General features: G+C 41.8%; 1 protein-coding gene and 1 non-coding gene across 2 annotated transcripts in view; one reads left to right on the forward strand and one right to left on the reverse strand.

The window, feature by feature from the left end:
- The window catches only part of GPC3 (glypican 3), a 534,194-nt gene that overhangs the window by 91,014 nt on the left and 424,819 nt on the right, over window positions 1-18,361 (forward strand). The window lies entirely within an intron of this gene.
- LOC130292073 (U2 spliceosomal RNA) lies at window positions 7,760-7,942 on the reverse strand. The gene has a single exon (XR_008848075.1). It is a non-coding gene; the product is annotated as a U2 spliceosomal RNA (small nuclear RNA).

Genomic DNA, 18,361 nt, shown 5'->3' on the forward strand with positions numbered 1-18,361 from the left:
CCTAGCTTCCCTTAAATGCAATCCTAAGTATAACCTTTGCATCTACTATGTTATACATCTGGGACTGGATACGTAGTTGATAAGCGCTGGATGACGGCTTGGAAACAGCATCTCTATAAATGTACAGCAGTGTGTGTGGTGTCCCGGTACGGAACACGGTTCTGTACCGTCCTTAAGTCCCCTCAGGTTGAGTCCCTCAGGTCCATAGGGCTCTCCTGAAGGGTCCCCCCCTAAGTCATTCTATTGTATTCTATTTTATATTAAGTATGTACCTCTATTATATGTATTGTATAGTAAATGTAAACTGTATATGAAGGTTGTTAGGATATTTACCCTGGTCATGTGATAAGTCATGTGATGTGTGATCACATGATATACCCACAGTTCCATGGGCACAGGTAACCACAGGCAACCAGCTACCAATGGGCTTTAGTCCAGCCCCCTAGTATATAAGGGGTTGTAGTCTGTATATTCACACTCTTGTTCCTGGACCTAAAAGCAAGCACAAGCCCTTCTTCAAGTAAAAGTTCAAGTTGCATCAAATCTCTGCTTTGGACTCTCATTCATCACATGTTGTATTGGTTGGTTGTCGGCGGTGCCAAACACCATACAATCATATCCTGGCGTCACGAACATTAGAGGTTAACAACATCTTGCCCCAGGGGTTAATACCATCCGACCCCACCACTCACTGCAACACCCCGTGGTCCCCACATGTGCATTACAACAATGTTCCCTGTCCCATACACTTCTATATGGGGGAGATTTATCAAAACCTGTCCAGAGGGAAAGTTGCTGAGTTGCCCATAGCAACCAATCAGATCGCTTCTTTCACTTTTAACAAGGCCTCTGCAAAATGAAAGAAACAATTTGATTGGTTGCTATGGGCAACTGGGCAACTTTTCCTCTACACAGGTTTTGATAAATCTCCCCCTATATACTGTGGAAAGCGGTTAAACTTTCAATCTCCTAATTTGTAATTCAAAACAATTTTGCCGAGCATATTTAAGGATTGCGCCACCAGGGTGACATTGCCACCTTAGTATCCATCTAATGTTGTATTCATCATACAGAAACATAAAATGCCACATTCTTTCACAGATCTTCGGTAATGTCAAATCTGCAGCGTACAGCGGAATATTAATCTGCAGGGGGAAGTTCCGGACATGGCTGGGGTCTTCCTAGTTTTGTTAATGAGGCCGCGCATTAATCACCCAGCTGCAGATGGTTTCCAATGAACAACTGTTTGCAAAAGGACTTGAATGTAAAGTGACAGGGGGACAGCTGCGAAAGTGACCACAGAGCATAGTCCAGAATAGAACACTTTCCCTACATCTACTGCAATGGCTTCTATGCAGACAGGACACAATAGCATCTTCACAATCTACAGTCACTGTAGAGCAGTGGTCTTAAACTGTGGCCCTCCAGATGTTGCAAAACTTCAACTCCCAGCATGCCCGGACAGCCGTTGGCTGTCCGGGCATGCTGGAAGTTGAAGTTTTGCAACATCTGGAGGGCCACAGTTTGAGACCACTACTGTAGAGTGTTCTGTACAATGTGTTTTTTCCCCCTAATTATTAGGATTAAGACCAAACAACATGTCCCCCCCCCCCCCCCGGCACAATAAGGATTAATTTATTAAAGGGGTATTCCAGGCAAAAACTTTTTTTTATATATCAACTGGCTCCGGAAAGTTTAACAGATTTATAAATTACTTCTATTAAAAAATCTTAATCCTTCCAATAGTTATTAGCTTCTGAAGTTGAGTTGCTGTTTTCTGTCTAACTGCTTTCTGATGACTCACGTCCCGGGAGCTGTGCAGTTCCTATGGGGATATTTTCCCATCATGCACAGCTCCCGGGATGTGACATCATCATTGAGCAGTTAGACAGAAAACTTCAGAAGCTAATAACTATTGGAAGGATTAAGATTTTTTAATAGAAGTAATTTACAAATCTGTTTAACTTTCCGGAACCAGTTGATGTATAAAAAAAGTTTTTGCCTGGAACACCCCTTTAATGCGCGTGCGCGTACACACACACACACACACACACACAGCAGAAGCTATTATTACTGTATTAGATGTGGTCTAGAAAACCTATTAGGTGAGAAGTTACTGTTTAATCACTAGTAATGTGCTTTACCAGTCATCACACATCCAAATCTAAGCTTCACTGGGAATAATAAAGATTTTATTTACAGAATGAACGGAAAATTGTGTATCAGGTGTTATCTGTGAATTAATAGAGATATTTAGGGTGGGACAGATTTTGGCATTGTTTTAGGCTAAGTTTCTACTTTTTTTTTTTTTCGTGGCCTGAAAAAACGCCAGAAAAAAAAAAAAACGCCAGAAAAAACGCCACAGCATTTTCCTGTGTTTTTTTCTTGCTTTTTTTTCTGGCGTTTTTTGCATTTGAGTGGAAATTGCATTTTTTTTTTTTTGGTACCCAAAATTTGTTGGGTACCAAAAAACAAAAAAAGAACGAAGTAGTGATGGAAAAAATGTATTTAACGAAATTTATATTTTTTATATCAAAATTTGTATACATTTTTTAATAGTGTTTCACTTTTTTTTCTCTATTTTTGTTTTTTAAATTTTTTAGGTAATACTACTACTCCCAGCATGGAACAGATTGTTCCATGGTGGGAGTAGTAGTACCTGTACTAATAGACAGATGGCCCCGGGTGTCAGTCGTGACACCCGATGCAATCGTCCATAGTATAGCAGAGATGTGGAGCGGCTCTATACAGCGCTCGAATCTCTGCACTATACTCAGGCCAATGATGTGAATAGAACATCACTCATTCATATTTTCTGCCCAGAGTGGGGATTGGCTGGATGGTGGCAGCCAATCACCGCTCTCAGTGGGAAATATGAATGAGTGATGTTCTATTCATATCACTGGCCGGCCGAAGTATAGTGCAGAGATGCAAGTGCTGTATAGAGCCGCTCCGCATCTGTGCAATAGATAGGACGATCGCATCGGGTGTCAGGAGTGATACCCGCTGTGTTGTGTCCATAATTGCAGGTACTACAAGTGCTCCATGTTGGGAGCAGTAGTACCTGCAATTAAGGAAAGATCACAGTGGATGTCACTCCTGACACACGCTGTGATCCTCCTGTATAATGTATAGATGCTGGCGGCTGCTCTTCTATGGTCCCCTGCACTGATGTATATATACACATATTCATATATCCCACAGAGAGTTGTGATTGGCTGGAGCCATCTTGCCAATCACAGCTTTTTGTGGGAAATATGAATAGGTGTATACATACAGCAGTGCAGGGGACCATAGAAGAGCGGCCGGCCAAATCGATACATTATACAGGAGGATTGCAACAGACAATTGGTACAGGTACTACTAGTCCCATCATGGAACAGTGTGTTCCATGCTGGGAGTTGTAGTGCTACCTAAAAAATTTAAAAAAAAAGAAAAAAAGTGAAAAACACACACACATTACATTTTTATTATTGTGGGCTACATTTTTAGTGCCCTGCCCGCCCACATAAATCACATAACTTGATCCCTGTTTTAAAAAAATGTATAAAAATGTTGTTATAAAAAAGATACATTTTGTTAGATTCAATTTTTTCCTTTCACTCTTTTTTTTTTTTAATGGTACCTTACGAAATTTCATTTAAAAAGGTATCTCCATCACTTTTTTGGATTGCTAAAGTCCAAAAAAGAATAAAAACCGCCTGCTAAAATGCCAAAGTTGAAAAACCCACATGTCGTTTATCTTGGCATTTTTTCACTCCCATAGACTTCTATGGGAAAAATGCCACAGTTTCAGGGAAAAAAATGCCATTGGCTCAACATGCTGCAACTTTGCAAAACTGCCAAGGAGCTTAAAAAAAAAAAAGTGAAAAAACTCCAAAAGAATAAAAAAAACGCCAAACTGAAAAACTTTAAGTGGAAAAAGACATTTGCGATTTCTCATTGATTTACAGCTAACATCTGTCTGCAGCGTTTTTTTTAGGGGTAGAATGAATATTTTAAAATATAATTTGTGTGAAGGGCAACCAGTGAAGGGACTGATGGTGGAGGGGGGCATGAGAGGTACATGAGTAATGGTTGATTGGCGACTTGTTAGTATTTTTGTGAGTTGGCAAACAAGTAGGGTGTTCTGGCCCCTATTAGATGGGCAAATGCTTGTTGTAAACGATAGGCGATCTCATAGATTGGTGCTTATTTACTGAGCCTTTTACAAGGCTTGAGCATTGGGCGGGGAGGGCTGCATGCATAGTTTGTGTGGCCCCTTGTTGCCACCACTGACCTGCTGCCCTTCCCTTGTTTTACATGGAAAGATGTGTGGTTGGCAAGCAATGAGTTTTTGCTGGGTCAAAATGACTTGATCAGCCAACAAATAATCAGGTGATCACTGGCCCTATTACGCAGGATGATAACAGCTTAATTGGCTGTGAGGCACTAATTCCCTTGAAAACTAATCTGTCTTAGGTAAGGCACTCATTGGCCCTTATTTAATATTGTAAACCCGACATGTTTTGTCGGGTTGTGTCCCAGATTCTCGCGCATTGCACCCGAAATTATGTCTGCGCCAGCATTTGCGCCAGAATTGAAATAAAAACCTGACCAACTCTCCGTTTTACTCAGAAAAAACAAAAGGGGCGTGGTCATTGGGAAAGGGAGTGTGGTTACCTAAAAGGGGCATGTCCCTGACATTTTCACAAAAACCCAACATGTTTACTAAGGTTTCCATATAAAATGTGGTGGATTTGAGCTGAGGAAACCCCTACAGATCAGAGCATGTGTAAAAAAAAAAGTAAAACATAGGGAAAAGTACAAAATGTAGGGAAACCTTAGTAAATACTATGGAAAAAAATTGTGGGGAATTAACATTCAGAGTGCTGGATCACTGGAAACATCTAGTATATAAAATAAGGGCGTATGAAGAAATTTTGGCCAAATCCTCCAAAAAAGCTTGTAAAAAGATTCAATTGATTTGAAGGCATTGGGGATTTGTCTGGTGTGTTTTTTTTATTTTTTTTGCTTTTTTTTCTCCTCCTGGGAGGATTGTGTGTGTGTGTGTGTGTGTGTGTGTGCGCGTGTGTGTGGTTACGTTGAAGTAAAATTAATGTATGTTTCTATTGGTATATTGTATGCTATTTTTGTATATCTATGTAAATTTGGTTATTTTTTGGTATGAATAATAAAATAATAATAAATAAAAAAAAATCAACATTTAGCATTATAGTTTCAAACAGTCTACACAACATATGTAACTGTGTATGTTGCATGGTCTGCCTATGGCTTCAATTAAAAAATAACAAATAAATATACCATAAGAAACAATTTAAGATTTATATTTCAGGAGAATTTCTTGGCTCATACAGTATATGCTGAACTTTTACCTAAAGTGTAATTATAAACTTTGATGTTCTGGTCATATGATTAATTTAGAGTAGTAGCCATGGAAAACTCGCCAACAGCTATTCCTCCCATACTCACCATATGCATACCCGCGTGGTTGGCCAAGTGTACAAATGTTCTCAGTGGTGACAGGGGAACAAGTCACACACAAGACACCTCTGGCAGAGGCTTATCTCCCTTGAGAACAAAAAGATCAGATGTTAAAATTCAACATACTCAATCCATAAGTCCCATGTCACATCTAATGGGGAAGAGTTGGCACACAGCTATAAGCATAACATAGGTGGCTATGTTCAGCTGACTTTGAGGTTTTGTGTAAATGCACTTTAGGTCTACCTTATCTTATTAAATTTTTTGAATATTTGAAAGCTATATCTAACCAGCTATTTAAGCATCTTCAGTGGAGTTAATGGGAAGTCCAGAAGATGTTACTGGTTTTGAGAACTAGTTTCAAGTGGAAACAGTTATATATGGATTCAGTGTTATTGAAGTTGGACTGTATTACCTTGTGACCACCATAGGAAATGTTTACCTTAGATCCACAATAAAAAAATGTTTACCTTGGGCCCACCATAGGAAATGTTTATCTTAGACCCACCATAGAAAATGTATACCTTGGGCCCACTATAGGAAATGTTTCTGGTCTCACCTTCTATACGGAACTCATTTACAGAAAATAGTTTTTTTCATCATTGTACACATAAAAGATCTTATTAAAAGATTTATATATCTTAAGTCATTTGGGAATCTGATATAAAAAATAGAACTTGGCCATTGACCCCAATGTCAACTTGTAAGATACTAATAAGGTAGGCTCGAATATAACAGAGGGATTAGTTGCTGTATAAAAAGTAGCAGGAAATAATATTTCTAATGATACCTTTTTGTCTTTCTTTATAAAAGTCTGTAGAATGTCTTCTTCAATATATCAGTTTCAGCTAACAACTATTCACACTTGAATAACTCTATCAGTTCAGAATATAGATCAAATCTTTCAAAGACCAAGGCCAGTTAGTGTAAGTATATAACAGTCTCTCAGAAGTGAAGGACAATTACTTAAGAGTAGGCTAGTCTCTCAGAATGTAGGCTAATTACCTTAAAATATAACAGTCTCTCAAAAATGACAGCCAATTACTTAAGAATGTAACAGTCTCTTAGAAACAGTGGTCAGTTACTTTACCAAACCTACATTTAACAATAATAGCTGAACCTATTTTTGGAGTATATTGGGCAATTCCACCTCACTTAACCTAAAAACTCTACTGTAAATTGAGCAAGTAACATTCTAATAGTTATTCACTTTGGGTACCAGATTGACCTTGATTTTGCCTGGCTTATTGGATTGTCACCGGTCACTGATTTTCCTTGACATACTGGACTGGCGCTTGTTGCTGGCTTCAGTGCTGGAGTGCCACTTATCCCTTATGTACTGAAGTGCCCATAGTCACTGTCCTTTCGTGACATACTGGACTACCACCTGTTGTTGACTTCTCCTCATGTACTGGACTGCCACTTGTTGCTGACTTCTCCTCATGTACTGGACTGCCACTTGTTGTTGACTTCTCCTCATGTACTGGACTGCCACTTGTTGTTGACTTCTCCTCATGTACTGGACTACCACTTGTTGTTGACTTCTCCTCATGTCCTGAACTGCCACTAGTTGTTGACTTCTCCTCATGTACTTTTTTTTTTTTTAAGAGCCGAGGCAAATGCTCTCTATCACCGAAAGTGCAAGAAAAAGTGCAAACGAGTCACACTAAAAAAACGTGCACAAAGGATGCGGTCTATTGCTAAGCCCTTCTCCAACAGGAGAGAGGCCCCCCAACAAACCTACCCTTCACCTCCGGGCCAAAAGGCACCTGCAAGGATCCAGGTTCGATGCCCCTTTTCGCCGAAGCTACTAAGGGGCCGAAAATGCACCTGGCTTCAACCTAGGTGTTAGCCAAGGTATCAGCCGAGGAGCCGTATACTGATGGCATCTTGACCAAAGGCAAGGCCCAGAGGTTGCAGGGAGGTGAGGAACCTAATGGCCACACACACCTCTTCTAGACTGCCAGGAGGGACACCCAGAAGGGCTACCGCCTCCTGCCAATCATGTGTACAAAACAACACATAAAAGTGGCACAGTGACAAAACACAAAAAATAAATGAGTGGATAAGTGCAGATATACTGCCCGGTCATCCAGCCGGATCTATAAAAATTTCCCGGATCCTAGCCAGAAGGCCGGGATACCAAGGGTGAGTGCCAAAGATGAAGAGTAATGATGCAGTGCTTTCACTCAGTGAGTTATAACACCCAGTGAGTTTCGGCACCTCAGGGTCACCAATCCCCGAGGCACAGAAGTACCTCGGCTCTACACCCCTCTACCTCATGGCGAGACCCAGAGGAAACAGGTCACATCAGGACAGCCGTTGAGCTGGTTATGTGGCACCAGCCCCGGAACACCTGCTCCTCCATGCAGCATCCATCCTACATCAATGGCAGAGACTAAACCACTGATAAGAACAGATACTACACTTGATCTTAGCCAAAAGGCCAAGAAGCGAAACTTCTCCTCATGTACTGGACTGCCACTTGTTGCTGACTTCTCCTCATGTACTGGACTGCCACTTTCCTTGATGTCACTGCCCATCCCTGACATCCTGGACGGATAAGTGTCTCTGATTGTCACTAACTTGTTGGATTAACATTTTCCACTATTATGTTTGTTCTATCTGTATATTATTAATGGGAATCTGTCATCAGTATCGCCCAAACTATCTTGTTGGTACAGACTTCTAGTGCGCATGACACTGATGAAAAAAATAATTATGACCATTCTTGGCTCTGTGCCTCTGTGCTCCCATAATCCCTTTTTTATTCTTGCTGGTGAAAGAGCTTGGTGCATGCGGGGTGTTCCCATGTGCACAGTGATGTTTGGCCGGCATCTTCATAATAACACCTCCTTCCCTGTGCTGAGCTTATTATACTGCAGAATGGAGCTCCACTCTGCAGCATAACGCCTGTGGCCGTGACTATTGCGCATACGGAGTAGAGGAGTCTAAATGCAGAGTGGAGCTCTATTCTGCAGCAGAGGAGGCTCAGTACAGAGTAGTGTTGAGCGGCATAAGCTATATTCGAATTCGCAATATTTCGCGAATATGTGGATGAATATTCGTCATATATTCGCAAAATTCGCATATTCATAATATTCGCGTTTATTTTCGCATATGCGAAAATTAGCATAAGCGAAAATTAGCACGCCAGTCACAGTAGTATTTGAGACTTCTGTACACCACACAAGCTGGAAGCAGAGAGGGATGATCACTGTGATGTGTACTGTGAAAAAAAAAAAACGAATATTCATAATTGCAAATATAGAGTGCTATATTCGCGAATATGCGATATTCGCGAATAAAATTTGCATTGCGAATATTCGCGAGCAACACTAGTACAGAGAAGGAGGCTTTACTACAAAGATACCAGCCGAACGTCACTGTATACCTAAGGCTTAGGAATGCCCTGCGTGCACCAAGCTCCTTCATTAGCATATACAGAATAACTGGGATTACAGACAAACTGAGGCACAGGGCGAAGAACGGTGAATATTATTTTCATCAGTGTCACCCACACTACAAGTCTATTAGTGCGGGTGACACTGATGACAGATTCCCTTTAATATAGATGTCTTAAAAACTTTCTTTATTACAGGTGAGGAAGACTATGGTTTCTTTGGTCAATAAGCAGGCTGCTTTTTCCTCTATATGTCTTGGACCTCAATAAAGGACAAATATATTTTTATGGAAAAAAAAGTAAGACTGTAAAATATGGGCAACATGAAAACTGTCCCTAATAAAATATATATAGAAGGATGTTAGATTGGAAGCCGCCAGGACAGGGACTAACCATGACTTGCAATGATTAGGAGTATTTAGAAATAGAATATTTTTGCTTTCTACTGTAAATTTTTAACACTTTTGCAGCATTTATTTCCCATTCTGAGCATACTGTCCATAAATACGATCGCACCGAGTACAGTTTTGCCATAGGAAATCATTAACCCAGAGGGCTTCATGCTTGAAATTGTGTTCCTGAAGTGTCTGAATGAACACGATTACTGGATTTCAGGGACATGCAGGGAAGACTTCCTACTTCTGAATTCCGTTCTGTCCTCTATTTAAATGAAGTCTGCCCCAGCTTATCTCCAGTCTCACTGCAGGTGCTCTTAGCATCTGTTTGTCCTTATGGTACCCAGGATGCCTATAAGGCTGCAGTTTCTTGCTCCTGCCATCAGCTATGAGAAACTGCAAAACAAGCAATTGGAACAAGCGACCGGATATCGAAGTTGGGAGAAGACACTTGTAAAGAGTTGAAGCCTCGAAGAACATAATGTAATTTGGTGGAATAAGTCAGTGTCACCATTGAACAGATTTCTTATTGACCTACATAGGTCCGAAATTCTGTGCTGATTATTTTCTGAATGTCTGGTAATGGGGTATGATAGGTGCTGTACTACAGACTTGCTGGGAGTAGTAGTGCGGAAGCAGATGATGATGATGTCACATGGCAGTGTAGTATTGCCAACCTGAAGGTCCCCTCTATGCCCAACAATGTTGTTCCCTGTAGTATAAAGTGCAGGAACGATAAAAGAGGAATGCAGGAATAACATGGACATGATTGAGACTTTACTGAATGTTTTGTGAAAACAAAATACAGTTTTTTTTATTTTTTAGCACAGAGCGGAATGTTTTATTTTTTGAGTAGATGAATGAATAGTTGGTCACGGTTACTATAAAAGTTCCTTTCACAGCAGATATTCTCACTAAAGGGCCCTTGGTGTGGTTTCTCACATTTAAGATATGGCACTAGTGTAATTTATTTGCAGACAAGATACAATGGATCAGTTAAAACTCTACTGTGGAAAGGTCTACAGATATTGGCTTACTGTGGTGCTAATACCTAAACATTTTACTCATGAGTTTGTGACAAAATACCCTATGTGATGGGTGTACGCTTAATAATTCCTGTGATATTTTCCTCCTCACAGCACTAACTCCGACCAAAGGTCAATAAAACAATTAGTATGCATGCAGAGAGGCCCTTGTTCAGTTTTCTCCTCCTTTTGGCTAACCCACACTACTTATTGGAGCTGGAAACTTAAGAGTGATGCCTTCTCCGTATGGACTGGCGATAACCTGTTGGGCGAAATCCTTCAAATTCTATACAGTACCATGGTCACTGCACAAGCGCCCAAACCTGTCTCAGGTGCAGTGAAACTTGCAACTGGAACTGGATTTGTGACTTGCTTGAAGAAAACATTGACTTGTATAGTTCTGGAGAGGCTAAAACCTGACCCAGGACTGTACTGAACCTAGGAGATACACTTGAACCAGGAACAGTCTAGGACATATACTCAAATTAGGCACAAACCCTTTTCACGGACTGATTAAACTGACTGACTAGTCTACACTACAGGCGCAGAGCTGGGAGATGTTGCTTTGGCAAAAGCCAGACTCAGACTCCGGGGAACAGGGGTAAGGGTGCATGCACACCACGTTTTTGCAATACAGTTCCTGTATGAGGTTTTTGATGGAAAAAAAGATTTCTCAAAACCTGACTAAACTGTATCAAAAAGTGTGTACAAATTTTAACCCATATACGGTTGGAAACCGTATGGTGAAAACCTGATGGAACCGTACGCACATACAGTTCTGTATGGTTCCCATTGACTCCCATATAAAAAAAAAAAAAACGTATACGGTTTAATACAGTTTTTCACCCGGACCAAGAAACGTGTTAGACTACAGTTTTGGGTACGGGTAAAAAACTGGACAAAACCGTACAGGATGCAAAACGGGCTAAACCAGATGATGTGTTTGACATGCAGTTTACAATGTTAAAGGGGTACTCCAGTGAAAACCTTTTTTCTTTTAAATCAACTGGTGGCAGAAAGTTAAACCTATTTGTAAATTACTTCTATTAAAAAATCTTAATCCTTCCTATACTTATTAGCTGCTGAATACTACGGAGGAAATTCTTTTCTTTTTGGAATGCTCTCTGATGACATCACGAGCACAGTTCTCTCTGCTAACGTTATTATAATAATAATAACACTTTATTTATTTAGTGGGATTTGAACCCAAGTCCCCAGCACTGCAAGGCAGCAGTGCTAACCACTGAGCCACCATGCTGCCCTTAGCATGCATCTGCTATGCACGGTTGCTAAAATGGACAGAGATGTCAGCAGAAAGCACTGTGCTAGTGATGTCATCAGTGTTCCAAAAAGAAAGGAATTTCCACTGTAGCATTCAGCAGCTAATAAGTACTGGAAGGATTAAGATTTTTTAATTGAAGTAATTTACAAATATGTTTAACTTTCTGCCACCAGTTGATTTAAAAGAAAAAAGGTTTTCACCGGAGTACCCCTTTAAGTCAATGCATACGGTTTTCTATAAAGTTCCATACGGTTTTTAACTTGAAACCGTATACGGGAACTGTATAGCAAAAACGTGGTGTGCATGCAGCCTTAGACTAGACATTCTTTCCACAATCTACCAGAAACTTTGGTATAGAGGCTTAACTGGGGAATGTATGATGTCCCTTATGCATCACATTCATCTGGTAGAATATGAACATTTTTATCCCTTACACTCACATTATTCCTTAGTGTATGTAAGCCAGGCAATGCAATATATAAAGCAGTTATGCAGGTCTACTCACAGTACCCCATACAGAGATTTAGGCAGTTAGGAGAAGGTTTTCTCTGCCACATGACGACATCTTATATATAGTATAGCTGGAACACCACTGCAGATATATATAGCTTTCAGGTCTCTCTTCTTCTGACACACAGCTTCAGATTCCCTGTATAGAAACAAAGTTTTATTCTTATCCGGGCAGCTATCACTAAAGTGAGCCTATGAACTTACTTCAGGCTGTTTATACATTGGAATCAATAGTAAGGTAGTATGCAGTATGCCTTTCTCTGTTAGGCAAGTAGCCATAAGGTGGTTATGTCATTCTGTGTGTGCCGGGGATATGATCACTGTATCAGAAAAAAGCACAGACTACTATAAAGAGCTATTAAAATAAAATCAAAAAATTAGCTGTGGGTTTTCCCATTGTAAATGGCAGATTTTGCCAGGATTCGATCCAGCTACCATATTTTTCGTCATGTAAGACGCTCTGGCAAATAAGACGCACCCAAAAAATCATAAGCATAAAAATCTAGAAAATAAAGATTCTGAACCAAATACAATGTAAAGTATAGGACAGTGATCTTCAACCTGCGGACCTCCAGATGTTGCAAAACTACAACTCCCAGCATGCCCGGACAGCCATTGGCTGTCCGGGAATGCTGGGAGTTGTAGTTTTGCAACATCTGGAGGTCCGCAGGTTGAAGACCACTGGTATAGGAGGTAATACTCACGTGTCCCCGCCGCTTCAGACCCGTCACCGCTGCCCTGGATGTCGCCCTCCATCGCTGTTGCCGCGTCCCCAGGGTGTCCCTGTCGCTCCGGAATGTCTCTGCTGCTCAGTATCCTTGCTCTCCATCGCCGCCATCATGTTGCTATGCACGCCGCTCCTATTGGATGACGGGACGGCGTGCGCGACGACGTGATGAGGACGAAGGAGAGTGCCGGCCATGCAGGGGATCCAGGCACGGAGCAGACACCGAGGAGGCAGGTAAGGTCCCTCCCGGTGTCCTGTAAGCTGTTCGGGACGCCGCGATTTCACTGCAGTGGTCCCGAACAGCCCGACTGAGCAGCCGGGTTAGTGTCACTTTCGCTTCAGACGCAGCAGTCAGCTTTGATCGCCACGTCTGAAGGGTGAATACAGGGCATCACCACGATCAGTGATGTCCTGTATTAGCCGCGGGTCCCGGCCGTTGATGGCCGCAGGGACCACCGGTTTTAATGTGTATTTGCCGTATAAGATGCACCAAAAGTGCGTCTTATACGGTGAAAAATACGGCAATCCACTTACTGGCTACACCCGTCAATAAGAGACGTGCCATTAATTTTTTTCTGCCTTGGAAAAATCCGCACTATATAAAACTGTGTTGGGGATTCCCAATGAAAATAATAGGATGTAGTTTGGTAGACAGAATTCACATGCATTTCAGTGCAAAATGTTCTCTGAAATGCTTATGAAAATCTGTTGTGTGAACATGCCCTTAGAGGGGAGCATTAGAAGCATCATTAAGTGCGCTAAGATAAAGACAACGTGAAACAGCAGGACCAAATTAAAAGAAATTATTATTAATTAATTAGGCAAGATAACATTGAAACACGCATATACATAGCATCTCCCACATATCCTACCGGCATATGCAATTTGATCAAATAACAGCACTATCTTTTATAGTGTAAATTGTCCATAGTTCAGCCAATCCGGAGACAAAAAAAAACATCTATGTTGTATAGTCTTCTTATCTTCATTCCATATGGTTCTTGGCAGGGCGTCATGACATTGGAGTATTACACTCATAAGGAAAACTTAGAAGGAGTACAGTGGTCCCTCAACATACGATGGTAATCCGTTCCAAATGGACCATCGTTTGTTGAAACCATCGTATGTTGAGGGATCCATGCAATGTAAAGTATAGGACAGTGGTCTACAATCTGCAGACCTCCAGATGTTGCAGAACTACAACTCCCAGCATGCCCGGACAGCCAACGGCTGTCCGGGCATGCTGGGAGTTGTAGTTTTGCAACATCTGGAGGTCCGCAGGTTGAAGACCACTGGTAGAGGAAGTTGTACTCATGTGTCCCCGCCGCTCTGGACCGTCACTGCTCGTCACCGCTGCCCTGGATGTCGCCCTCCATTGCTGTTGCCGCGTCCCCGAGGTGTCCCCGACGCTCCGGCAAGGCCTCTGCTTCCTCGGCATCCTCGCTCTCCGTCGCCGCCATCACGTTGTTACGCACGCCGCTCCTATTGGATGACGGGACGGCGTGCGCAGCGACGTGACGACGACGATGGAGAGCGCTGACGATGCAGAGGATCCCGAAGAGGACGCGCTGGAGCCCCGAGGACAGGTAAGTGATCGTCAGCGGACCACACGGGGCACCGTAAACGGCTATCCAGTGGCAGCTGAAGCAGTCTGCGCTGCCGGATAGCCGTTTATGCGATGGCCCAGACATACAAAAGCATCGTATGTTGATGCTGCCTTCAACATGCGATGGTCTCTGAGAGGCCATCGTATGTTGAAATGATCATATGTCGGGGCCATCGTAGGTCGGGGGGTCACTGTACATTTTTGTAAGAAAAACAAAAATCCTCATGACAAAGCAAAGTGTAATTGTTTCATTGTCTTTTAAGAATCAACTTGATATTAAACTCAGGAAAGGTGGTAGAAATTCATTGATTTCTTTAACAAGTCTGATTATATTTAGCATGTGAGCTCTTAGTTTATTGTAATAGTTTCCATGTGGATCATATGTTAGAAGCGGTATGACACAATGATTTCCACTATCTTGGCACATGCAGTACCCCAGACTTACTTAGTACCTTATTTAAATAGGATCAGTTACCCAAAAATAAATGTTAATGGTAGAATGTAACGATATTTGGCAGAAAGTTAATTACCGAGTAATTGTAAATCTGACTATATGTACATTAGATAGAAGTCATCTGGATCATTGGATGATCATTGGATAATATTTATGGCTCCCTCTGATTTAGTGTGTTCAGCCAGCAAATAAATGCTACCAGTTATGCGCCAGAAACTTAAAGGGGTACTGCAGCGAAAAGCGGTCCAACTCCTCTGAGAGGAGTGCATGCATTTATTCTCTATGGGAGCGCTGAAGAGACCCGAATGCTGTACTTGGACATTTCCCATGCTCCCATATAAATAAAGTGAGAGGTGATCCCGGGGGTTCCCAGTAGTTGGACCCCCCTGTGATCTGACATGTTCTGGGGAGAGGAGAAAAGTTACATTTCGCTGCAGCACCCTTATGAAAAAAAACATTTGGCCAACAATCCAAAACTGAGATTTATGGATAGCATTGAGAATCCAATAGCCTGTTTTCTTTCTACCTAGGCAGTGTTTATAACACAATGTTCATTTGACCAAAAGACAACAACTACTACTACTAATCTGCAGTAGCTTGCAGTGTGTACATTTTGTCTGCAGAGCAGTTATATAGGCAGTCAATATATGATAATGTGACAGTGACGGACACAATGCAGTTTATACTGCTGCAGTTTTCTTTGGATCACATCCACAATGTTAATCAATTATAACTGCTCCATTTTGTAGCACTCGCTGTTGACAAAATTGTAGCAGTCTACATGGGTCCTTTATTTTAACGCATTTAAAGTGTACCTGTTGTTAGCAAAAACTTTTGATATAATGTAGATAATACCATTATGTGTATATTTGTAATATACATTGGTTAAAAAATGTGTATATTTTTGGGTGAAAAAATGCTGTCCCTGCAGCTATTGCCTGTGTGTCTCTATGAGGATACCAGATACAGGAAGTGAGGGAAGGACAAGCAGGGCTCTGTGCAGGCTCCTGGTTTGTAAGTCATCCTGATGTTTGAGCTGGGAGTGTGTCACAGAGCCTCATTGCACAGAGCCCTTCTTGTCCTTAGTGCACAGAGCCCTGCTTGTCCTCATTGTACAGAGCCCTGCTTGTCCTCGTTGTACAGATCCCTGCTTGTCCTCGTTGTACAGATCTCTGCTTGTCCTCGTTGTACAGATCCCTGCTTGTCCTCAGTGTACAGAGCCCTGCTTGTTCTCAGTGTACAGAGCCCTGCTTGTCCTCACTGTACAGAGCCCTGCTTGTTCTCAGTGTACAGGGCCCTGCTTGTCCTCAGTGTACAGAGTCTTGCTTGTCCTCAGTGTACAGAGCCCTGCTTGTCCTCAGTGTACAGAGCCCTGCTTGTCCTCAGTGTACAGAGCCCTGCTTGTCCTCAGTGCATGAAGCCCTGCTTTTCCTCAGTGCACAGAGTCCTGCTTGTCCTCAGTGTACAGAGCCCTACTTTTCCTCAGTGTACAGAGCACTGAGGACCAGTGTATAGAGCCCTGCTTGTCCTCAGTGCACGAAGCCCTGCTTGTCCTCAGTGTACAGAGCCCTGCTTGTCCTCAGTGTACAGAGCCCTGCTTGTCCTCAGTGTACAGAGCCCTGCTTGTCCTCAGTGTACAGAGCCCTGCTTGTCCTCAGTGTACAGAGCCCTGCTTGTCCTCAGTGTACAGAGCCCTGCTTGTCCTCAGTGTACAGAGCCCTGCTTGTCCTCAGTGTACAGAGCCCTGCTTGTCCTCAGTGTACAGAGCCCTGCTTGTCCTCAGTGTACAGAGCCCTGCTTGTCCTCAGTGTACAGGGCCCTGCTTGTCCTCAGTGTACAAGGCCCTGCTTGTCCTCAGTGTACAGGGCCCTGCTTGTCCTCAGTGTACAGAGCCCTGCTTGGCCTCAGTTTGCAGAGCCCTGCTTGTCCACCCACAGTTCCTGTATTTGGTCTCCTCAGAGAGACACACAGGCAATTGCTGCAGGGACAAAAATTAACACATTTTTTAACCAATGTACATTACAAATATACATATAATGTCATTTCCTACATTTTATAAAAAGCATTTCACTAGTAGATCAAAATAAGTGAAATAAAAAAAATCTGAAATATCCCGGTGTAAATTTTGTAGTTTAAGAAGCAAACATATAGCATGATATAATGGAAAATCATTTAAGATCAAATATAATGTACACTATAGTGATGAAGGCAGAAGGGTAGTACTGCATGTTTGGTCAATCACTGTATGAATATTCCTGGACACATAGTAATTTCTTATGGCTTTTATAAAAGGAATATTATTGCTCCCTGGGCTCCCTATTTCTGTCTATGATGAAGAATAATATTACACTTTAGCTGAATGCAATTTCCAATGTTATCAAAATTTTAGAGAGATAAAAAAAAAAAATAGACCACTCATAAGAAAGAGAATTGTGCATGATACGTTATTTTCTCTCTGTAGGACAAGTTAAATAAAAATCCAGGAGGATTTCCTAGTTTGCGATTTATATGATAGTTGATGCTGTTAATATATTTATGCTGACTGAGTGAGTATGGCTCTGGAGACCATAAATTTCTTGACAGAATTTGCATTAGTGTTAAAAAGATGTCTGGTTGTCTAACAGGCTGCTAGTGACCTGGCTGGCTGCGGAGGACTTGAAAGCTGAGTATTGACATCTTAATTGAGTTGACTAACTTCACGTTGCGCAGATGACATGCAGAGTCAGCATTGTTCCATCACTGGTTTTCCTCCTCATGCTTTGTTATAAGAAAAGGTTCCAGGCTTTCATATGTTGGATGCCTAATTCATGAAACTGGTTAAACACTTAAAGGGGTTTTTATGGATCCAAAAATGGTGTCGCTATGAGAAGAACATAATGTGGCGTGTGACTGACACTTGATCCTACGTCAAATCCAAATTGCAGTAAGTGCAACAACTGGGTATTCAACCATTTTATCATGGGCACTGTGATCAGTTGAAGATAAGACATTCGCAAATAAAAAGAAATGGGCAGCACTCACCGGTAAAATGCAAAAGCAGATACTTCTTTATATCTGTGCAAACTAGGTACAGCATTGGCCGGACTCCACATGGGCAACATCTATCACCCAGCTTGATTTGATCTTTTGGCGTCCAAGTCCGGCCAATGCTGTACCTAGTTTGCACCACTATAAAGAAGTATCTGCTTTCACACTGTACTGGTGAGTACTGCCCATTTCTTTTTAAATGAGAATCCTATATGGACACTGTATCTACGGGATTCAAGCACCCCAAATATGGGTGAAGCACAAAACAATGTAGGGGACTGCTTAGTGTGTGTGCTCGAATTGCGGTGCTTATTGCCAACCGCAGTGACTGCTTATTTTTCAACCTGAAGATAAGACATTGCTTGGTGTTTTCACAAACAACACCTCATGCCAAAAACTAAGAAACGTCAGATTTGCTTTCATTCATCACTATGTATCAGTGCCTCCC

This window comes from Hyla sarda, chromosome 9 (assembly GCF_029499605.1).
Source record: "Hyla sarda isolate aHylSar1 chromosome 9, aHylSar1.hap1, whole genome shotgun sequence".
Taxonomy (NCBI): domain Eukaryota; kingdom Metazoa; phylum Chordata; class Amphibia; order Anura; family Hylidae; genus Hyla; species Hyla sarda.